Source organism: Oryzias latipes, chromosome 20 (genome assembly GCF_053564925.1).
Source record: "Oryzias latipes strain Hd-rR chromosome 20, Olatipes_Hd-rR_3.1".
NCBI classification, from domain to species: domain Eukaryota; kingdom Metazoa; phylum Chordata; class Actinopteri; order Beloniformes; family Adrianichthyidae; genus Oryzias; species Oryzias latipes.
The window spans coordinates 8,285,256-8,294,734 of NC_136256.1; the positions used below are offsets into that span (position 1 = coordinate 8,285,256).

Genomic DNA, 9,479 nt, shown 5'->3' on the forward strand with positions numbered 1-9,479 from the left:
TGTTTATGGATTAGCACCATTTGTTACACGTGCAGGAAATTTACAGTGACAGATAATGAGACAAAGAATGGCCATTAACACATATATACACAGAAGCACTTCGGGAAAATCACCAATACTCTATGCTCTTATTGAGATAGGTTTTCAGAGAAAAGAGTCCAGCATCTCTTAACTGCACCACAGAAGAAAATACTAGACAAGACTTGCCCACAGTTCAGAGGATGCATTGGATTGTGCAACTCTCATGTCTATAGTAGCTCTCGTAGGCTGATGCCGTGAGGAAAAGTCAAGTCACAGTTATTAGACTGTTTAGCAAACAGAGGGAAAGAAGCGTCTCTTTGGTTTTGGGCAACTAGTGAAGCCAAGAGAGAAAGAAGAGAGGAAACCGGCTCTTCTGTTTGGGCCATTAGGAAACCCCCCCTACCGGCCCGGAAGGAGGAAGCGGCTCTTCTGGATGTTCAGATTCCAGGGTCTAGCTCGCCATCAGGACCTGGCCTGGATAAAATGACCAAGGACACAAGAAATCACAGGTTAACATTAATCCTAAATATCAACCGGAATAAACATTCTTCTGTTTGTCGACATATCATAGTGTGCAGACACAGTTCATAAAACACAGCACTGACTGTGCCACATCCGTGTAAAAATAAAAACACAAAGTTAATCACATTAATACGATGGAGTATTAGGGCCACCAAAAAAAAAAGTAAAATTACGAGTTTTTATCTCGTAAATTTATAATACGAGATAAAAACTCTTAAATTTATGAGAAAAAAATCGTAATTTTACAAGATTTTAAGTCGTTAATTTATGAGACAAAAACTCGTAAATTTACGATATTAAGTGGAAGTGAGCATGCAGAGCAGCAGGTGAACGTCGCGCAGCAACAGAGCAGACCGACTAAACTCAGCAGAACAGGTGAGCTGAATGAGCTTGAACGTTCCAAATATCTGGAAGCTCATTTGTTTGATTTACAAGCAGCCCGATGAAGCCATTGGTGTCCCTGCAGCTTTCCACTTCAATCCTTTCTTCCTCCACCAAAAACAAGATCTCTACGTTTGTGTGATGCTTCCGTCTGAGGAGGAGGATCACTTTTTGGCATTTTCAACGTTCTAATGCTAATATAATAGACTATTTTCATTCATCTTTGTTGTTTGATGATATAACGGGACGTTTACTTCCGCATTGGTGTTCGGATCTGATGACAGGTTCATGACGTAAGGTGACAGATGAACTTCAGGGTTTGTGAATGAAAAGGAGAATAAAAGCTGCAACGATCCTCTGCACCCAAACGTGTCTCTGAGCTCCTTATTTTACATATGAAACTCCGCTTTATGGTACCTTGTTGCCCAGGTAGTTTCCTCGCCACTCCTTCCACCGATTCCCTGTACCTTAATAAGTGTACGCGACTGGTCGCGCCGTGTCACGTGATGCTGTGACGACGCGAAGAAAAACCGTGATTGGCCGACCGTCCCACGGGATAACGTGACGTCGGTGCCGCGGGAAGCAGAAGGTGACCAGCAATACGGAAAAAACTAACAGGTAAGGCAAAACAGAACCAGCAAGTAAGTTAAGTTTATCATGATTTTCAAATCTTTTACTATATTAAACGATCAAACGCGTACTTTTTATAACCGGAGGACGCCAGCACAGTCAGATGAGCTCCACCAGTAGCTACTAGTGAAAAAAAGATATTAGAAAGTAAGATGTTGCATGAAAAACTATCGCCATTCATTGTAAACAATGTTCTCCTGTGCTTGCCATGATAGCTAGCTCAATGCTAGCGTGGTTTCCAGCTCATTTAACGACTTTTACGGATAAAACAGTCGATTTCTGACGACAGTGTCAGGATCGGTCATGTCAAACCTGGGAATAATTGCCCGTGAATTGTCACTAGAATTAATTAAATCCTAGTGATTTCATTTTAACCCTGTACACAACATCAAAAAATTGACAGATATTTAATTTTTTATTAAGATGTTTTTAAACCGCTAGGTTCAATTATAAATGTAATAGTGCAATTATACTCTCTCTTAGATAAGATATAAAAAATATTTTAACAATATAATTTTCTTTAGGAGGTGTATCAAATTTGATAAGTTGGGTGATTTAGTAAGTTTTATTACACACGACAATATTGTATAAGTTGCAAAAATATTGACATGACTACTCAAAAGCAGAGTGTCTCAAATTTGATCCACACATATTTAAAATGGTGTATCTGTAAAATAAAGAATCCATCGTCAACCAGATTACATTCTTTCAATACAGCAAGTAACCACTGAAAAAAGGATAACAATAGATGAGTAATTCTCATCATAAAGTTTTGAACAAAAGCAAAGCTTTTCCAGACAAAATGTTTTTGGAGTTTCATGGAAGCAGCCATTTTGAAAGAGTAGGAGAAACCCTTCTACTGCCTCTAGTGGAATGATAATGAACTACAGGGCAGAGAACAAGTTCAATGCAGTGGATTTTTAAACAAAAGTCTGGATCAAGTTAATGAAATAGGGGTATCAGAAACCAAATATACAATATACAAATGGTTATGGTTAACCCAATTTATGTTTTTTTCTAAGTTAAAATAACAGAAAAAAGTTAGTTCCCTTAACTATGTAGCTGAATTAAAAATAACTCAACTGAGGAGTTTTTTAATTTAAGGGGTTTAATTATGATACAAGAACAGGCTATCACCACCATAGTGCAGCCAGGCACTAACATTATTTATTAAGGCCTTCATACAATAACATATGAAATTGCCATTTGAAATTGATTTTCTTTTATTTATTTTTTAATTGCCAGGCATTATTTTAGGAAATATCTTCTTGCACGTCTGAATTTCTTTATAACCTCCACAGTGCTAGCTCTATCTCCAACACCACCTTACCCTTCTCCTGTTTACTGAATGAGAGGGCTGAACTGACTTTCAACTTGATGATGAACTTTCCATCCATGCAAAATAATATATATTACATTCTGAGTGAATACCAGAGTGATTAACAATCCAGCAGAAATAAGTCCATGTAATCTTTGTCTGAAGATAATTGGAAAGTTCTGTGCTGTCTCTGCGTTTCTGTGATTGCCACACAGTGCACACTGATTGAACACACTTTTCTCTCGGGCTTGTGTTTGTTGTCAATATTCACCTTTTCCACATTACTCTCAGCAGTTTATTTATTTAAATTTTGAGCAAGTTTGAGAACAAATTTTAAACTGTATTTATTGGAGTTGCACTCCTACTGCAAACAGCAGATATTTATTAAAATATAAAAATCAAAATTGTTACTTCTATTAAAAATGACTTTAAATAAACAAAGGATGTTTTTTATGGTGGGCTTTTACAAAGTGGAATTAACCCTTGTCTCTTTGACATTGGGAGTGAGGTCATCTAGACCCCACAAGACAGTGCGCTGAACCTTGTTCTTCAATGATTTGTGATCTTCACTGGTTTCCATGGATTACATGAAATCCTCTCCACCTTTATCCACCTTTCTCATGGTAGGGATAACACATCAATGGTCATCTTGACCCCATAGGATAGCACAAGTCTTATGGCATTTGTTTTGGCATTAATAGAAATGTAGTAACATTATGATTGATTCTACTTTTTAAACAAGACCTTTCCAAAACTGAACAAAATAAATGTATACAATTATACTCAAATATGTTTGTGGAATTTGTTGTTCAACAGCATATTACAGGTGAGAGACTTTGGCAAACTATTAATAAAACACAATTTTTTTGTATACTTAAGAATGTTTTTTTAGACCCATTATTTTATTTACTTCATTTCCAGACATGCTGATTGCTTTTTAAAAAGAATAAAAATCAAAAAATGTAATTTGTCTCATAAACCAGAAAAGTAGGGGTGTAAGAAAAAATCGATTGGGCAATGTATCGCAATACGTCATTTGGCAATACTTGTATCGATTCAAAATGCTGCCAGATCGATATTTATTTAATTATTTCTAAGCCTCCTTCAGCGTCTGACTCTTGTTGTCCACTTCACCCTCTGACCGCTAGTTGGCAGCAGAGCGCACGGAGCCTCTTAGGCTACATTAACACTGCAGGGCTTAATGCTCAATTCGGAATTTTTGAAAAAGTGTGGGCGCATTCATGTTGTGTGTTACGGAGGAAGGAGAACGGTAATAGAAGAAGGTTTCCCCCAGAATAAATGCTATTGATTCTTTATTAACCCGCTTTGGAGAATCCCAGAAAATCTAAGGGTCAGAACAGGGAGGAGGAGGAGGATCCACCTTGGGTCCCCCGCGCTTCTGATCACGGTCAGAAAGGGGAGAAAGAAAAAAAAAGTAATCACGGAAAGGTTCAACACCACGCTTGGCCATTTAGCTGGAAATTTTTTCAAAAACCGCCCGGTTGCGATAAGAGCCCTGGAGTTTGGCCTGAATAGAGCGATCACCCCAAATATTAATCCAATCGGGGACATTGCTTCCCTTCCACTTACTGGTCTCAGCAGCATCGTCCGCCATGCTTGTTGTTTATGTTCTCGTTCCCGCCTACTTCAACGCAAAATGATGACGTTTATTGTGTATGGATGACGCATGGTTCGGAATCAAGCCGCCTGGCTGGTCAGACAGCGGTCGCAATTGAAAAGATCGAATACGTTTCGGAATCAGGACGGCATACCCAAGTGGCCTGGGTCGCAATTAAAAAGATCGGATCTGTGTCTTCCAACCTGTCATGAAAAGATCGGAATTGGGTTGCATTGGGGCAAAAAAATCGGAATTGGGTCGTTTCAGCCTGCAGTGTGAACGTAGCCTTAGAGCAGCTCTACTCTGCACAAAACAACATGAAGACTGCAGCCAGAGGCAGCTTGTTCTGTTGTTATGAGACATGAAATATTTAGTTTTTACTTGGAATGGATACCAAACAGAAACTCTGAGCCATGTTGCTGCCAGTAACATATGAAAACGTGGATTGCTGTGATGCTCTGAAAAAGGCTGACACTGTGGTGATCGGCTTTACCAGTTTACTTCCGTGTGTGAGAAGCGTGGCTGCAAAGGTGCAACAGAGCAGAAATGTAAACAAAGCCCCTTTTTTTTGGTCACATTTAAGCAACTTTCCTTCGTTCTGTCATGCTGCCTCATCAACACACTTAATTGTTTCTGGAAAGAATCAGTGTGTGCCCCCTTCCCCTTCCCTTTATTTTTGAAGCACCATTCAGGCTCCTGAACTGTTTAAAAGCACTAGAGAAGCTACATGCTGAAAATAAACAGCATTTTATTTCCCCAGTAGAAACTTATTGGTTAAGGCTCAGCTCATTCATTCTTTGTTTTTTCTTACACTGAGATTTATTTTTTTTTAAATCAGACGATGTTGACTGTTCCCTTTCTATATTTTAACTTACCAAAAATAAAAGCACTATGAATTTGCTTTGGTAAACGCAACTTATATATGAGATACAATTGCAATGTTTAACATTGTCATCATTAAATAAACTGAATTTGACCATTTTATTACAGTGAAAGACATTAAAATTCAGGTTGAGTTTTTTCAAAGTCATATTTAAAAAAACAGAAAACAGAATTAAAACAGAATTAAACAGATCGTTCTGGGTGTCCAAAATCAAGGCCTGCAATACTTAAGACATTACAATCCGATTCACATGCAGCTTGTCTGGACACCCAGATCGATCTGTTTTATTCTGTTTTATTTTGTTTAGAGCTCTTTGTTAGGGAAAATAAAACCTCTTAAATTAATTCCGTTCGCATTTTCTGGTCATTCTCCCGACATACGAACACGCATGGAGGAAATCTCAAAGCGACAGATTTCTCATTTTTCTTCATCTTGGTGACCCCGACGTGATTGTCGTGGGATCAGAATGCGGAATCGGAACGCGGATTGGACCGGTTGGACCGGATCATAGTGGTTTATTACGAGAATTCTGAGACTTTCGCCGTAAAGTCTGGGGATGCTTCCTGCCATGCGGTCGACTTCTTCAGAGGCCTCATAATCATGGTGAGCAGGGGCCTCATTTATAAAACTTTGCGTAGGATTTGCGTCAGAAGTGGCGTACGGATGAAACATAGGACGTGCGTACGCACAGAAATATTCGGATTTATAAAACCGTGCGCACGCACATCCTACGCATCTTTATGAGGTGCCGTGTAGGACATTATTCAGAATTAGCATTCACATACACATGTGAAATCTCTCACACACACTAGTGAAATGCTTGTATACATACAACTGAAAATGTATTCATTCACATACACATGTGAAATCTCTCACATACACATGTGAAATCTCTCACATACACATGTGAAATCTCTCACATACACATGTGAAATCTCTCACATACACATGTGAAATGCTCTCACACACACTACTGAAAATGCTCTCACACACACTACTGAAATCCTCTCACACACACTACTGAAATCCTCTCACACACACTACTGAAATCCTCTCACACACACTACTGAAATCCTCTCACACACACTACTGAAATTTTCGACAGAAACGGAAGGCATTTCAGTAGAAACGGAAGTTGGCTGATTATAGCGAGATAATCATTCGTCTGAATCATTCGAAAATGGCAGCCGGTTGCGCAAGGAAAACCACCGAAACGTGTAAGTATATTAAAAAATATCCAGTATCTGTTGTAAAATATATTTGTAAATACTTAAGATGATGTGTTTAATATGTTATATTCCTCAATCAACAACCTAGATTGTTTTGAAGCTCATCAATTTCAGTAATGCTAAAGCTAACGCTAACGCGAATTAGCGCCGAAGGCTAAAAACAAACGCTAGATATTACATCAAAAAGCAGTGACTTCTAACCGTAGTCACAAGTTATTAACACATGTTTTAAATGTGTTCATATATGTAGGGACAGACGAGGATGAGGAAAATCCGATCCATTTGCGGATGGAGAAAGATAGCCTGTTTGTTTTCAAGCTAGCTCGTGCCAGATGGGTAGAGACACATGATCAGATTTGACTTCATTTTAATAAACGGTTAATCGTTGTCGTACTGGGTTAAAGGTTTATGTTAAAGACCCAGAAGAGAGAGGAGGAAAGGGCTAGAAGGGAGGAACAGCTACAGGAGAGTCTGTTAAGTTTACTTGAGTTGAAATTATTGTTCTAAAATGTAATGCAGCCATTGTTTTTCCAATTTGTTTAATAAATGTATGAACAAAAATGAATAATTTACATGTATTATTTAAATCTGAGCTATTTTTAACAATCTTAAAAGGATTTTCATATAAATATCAGATGTACATATTTAGAATTTCGTTTTATATGTTAATATTTATTTTTATACATGTTAACAATAATCCTGGTCTTCTAGAGTCATGTGTGTCACAGTTGGAGCTGAAAGGAAAGCAAAGATTTGTCCTTGCAGACGGACGTGACTCTGCTCGTCCTGCATGTTCCTGGTGTTGTCCTGCTGTGGCTCAACATCTGTGGCTAAGCAGTCGCCTTTGCTGATGCACAGAATGTGCAGAATTGAACTGCAGGCAATGATTTTCATTGCAAAGTTTGGTTTTACTTCCAGTTCCCTCAGAAATATTGCTCTCCTCCTCATCTTTATCATGCCAAATGCTCTCTTCTCAACAGAGCGTGTTCTGGAGTGGTTCTGGTTGTAACTGCCTCAATGGCATTCCTCATGGGTTCCCTGTAGGGTGTCAGCAGCATGATGGGATGTGCAATGCAGGGATACCCACCATCACCCAAAAGGATCCTTCAGGTGGGTTTGTTTGATTTACATAAATTGGGCTTTTACGTAGAACCCGTGAATCATGGATTGATCCTGGATTCTCAACAAAAATATCTATAAATTTGGCATTAGAGTCACATACAGCATGCATTTTAATGGAATAAAAAAGCTTCCTGTTAAAATAACAAGCTGCATTATCTTTTAGGGCCTTTATTCTTATGTGGCAGCCATCAATGCTCCTTGTGACCCTTTGGAAGGAGAAAGACCAAGCGAGCTGCTAAAATCCAGAGGCGACTTATGGTAGTTCATTCCCACTGGGAAGCTGGGTGACCCTGCTCATCAGCCGGAGGATGCGGTCTGCCGTCCTGTGGACAACATGGCTCACGGTGGACCGTGTCATGTCAAAGACTCTGGCTACCACACTGTAAGATGTGCCACACGCCAGCCAGAAAAGAAACACCAGGACGTCAGTCTCCTGTGACCCCCCAGAGTGTGAGGAACCCGAAGCTGATGCTTCAGGACCATCGACCCAGATGCTCGATGGTCCTGCGGGTCAACCGAAAATCCAGTCTTGTGTCGGACTGACCGTCAGCGTAAAGGGCCAGGACAGACACCTTTGTGTTGGTAAAGCAGTAGAGACGTGGAAGACCCTGGAAAATGCAACATTAGTTATTTCATTGAGGAAATTAAATCACATTTTTTTAATGTTTCTATTTATTTTGATGTCTTACATTTTAGATTATGAAGTATTTATTAATTCTGGAAAATCTCGTGGTTTTTATTTGGCTGGGTTTTTTGATTTTCATTTAAACTTTTAAAAATGAAAGTTTTTGTTTTGTTTTTGTTTAAAACAAGTGATATGGTTTGACTCTGAATAAAAAATTCTAAACTTTGAACTCACAAGTGTTTCATGTAATTGGACTACACAACTCACTTGAAAAAGAATGTTAAACTCTTACCCAGCAGACTGTGTAACCTTGAGCATGATTAGTAACAAAGTTTAAGTTAAAGTTTAGGTTTAACTAAAAAAAAAGCTTTAAGTTTAACTCACAAGTTATTCTGTCTGGTCAGGGCATCCAGAGGAAATCTTCTGAGATGTCTGCTTGTCCTTGCCGTCCTGTGATGCTGCATATCTGCTCGTTTTCAGTTTGATCTCACGAAAAACGGTTGAATTATTGCCAGGAACACGGACAGATTCATTTTCAAAGCCATTTTCAGTAAGGTGTAAGAAAACTACAGAAAAAAATGCCTCCTTGCAAGAGCCCGTTAATCGTTCAGCGGCACAAAAACAAAATAAATATTGGCATGAAAAAATAACTTGGGGGTTTATTTATGAACAAATACATTAAATCAACACCAAAGTGTTTGTAATTTAATTATTTATAAATCAGTCACGTTTTCCATGATCAGAACACAGCAGATTCATAAATAGTCTTTGTAAAATGTTCATATTTATTATGTTTTTACTCTGACAAATAAGTGTCATTCTCCGCGTTAAATAGGAGTAGTTCGCCTCCAGACCAGGTGGTAGCGGTAATGCGCCACTTTGTTTCCATGTCAAGCGCGTTATGAACAACACCCAAAAGAAAAAAGTACTGAGCACGGGTGTCTGAATTGCTTTTAAATTCAGAGAACTATATAGAACTATATAGTTCTGCACTATATAGGGTTTTAGTAGTTAGGGATCAGGGCAGGAATTCGGACACAGGTTCATTTCCACTGAAATGCCTTCAGTCGAGCAACTTCGTTTCTAACAATAAAGTAAAAAAAAAAAACGTTGTTTCTACTGAAATGCCT

The 9,479-nt window shown here is 38.7% G+C and overlaps 1 long non-coding RNA gene across 1 annotated transcript; it reads left to right on the plus strand.

Annotated features, from left to right (window-relative positions):
• Nucleotides 1-7,516: 7,516 nt before the first annotated feature.
• LOC144988129 (uncharacterized) lies at nucleotides 7,517-8,585 on the plus strand. Its single transcript, XR_013651936.1, has 2 exons — nucleotides 7,517-7,712; nucleotides 7,888-8,585. It is a non-coding gene; the product is annotated as an uncharacterized LOC144988129 (long non-coding RNA).
• The last annotated feature ends 894 nt before the right edge of the window (nucleotides 8,586-9,479 follow it).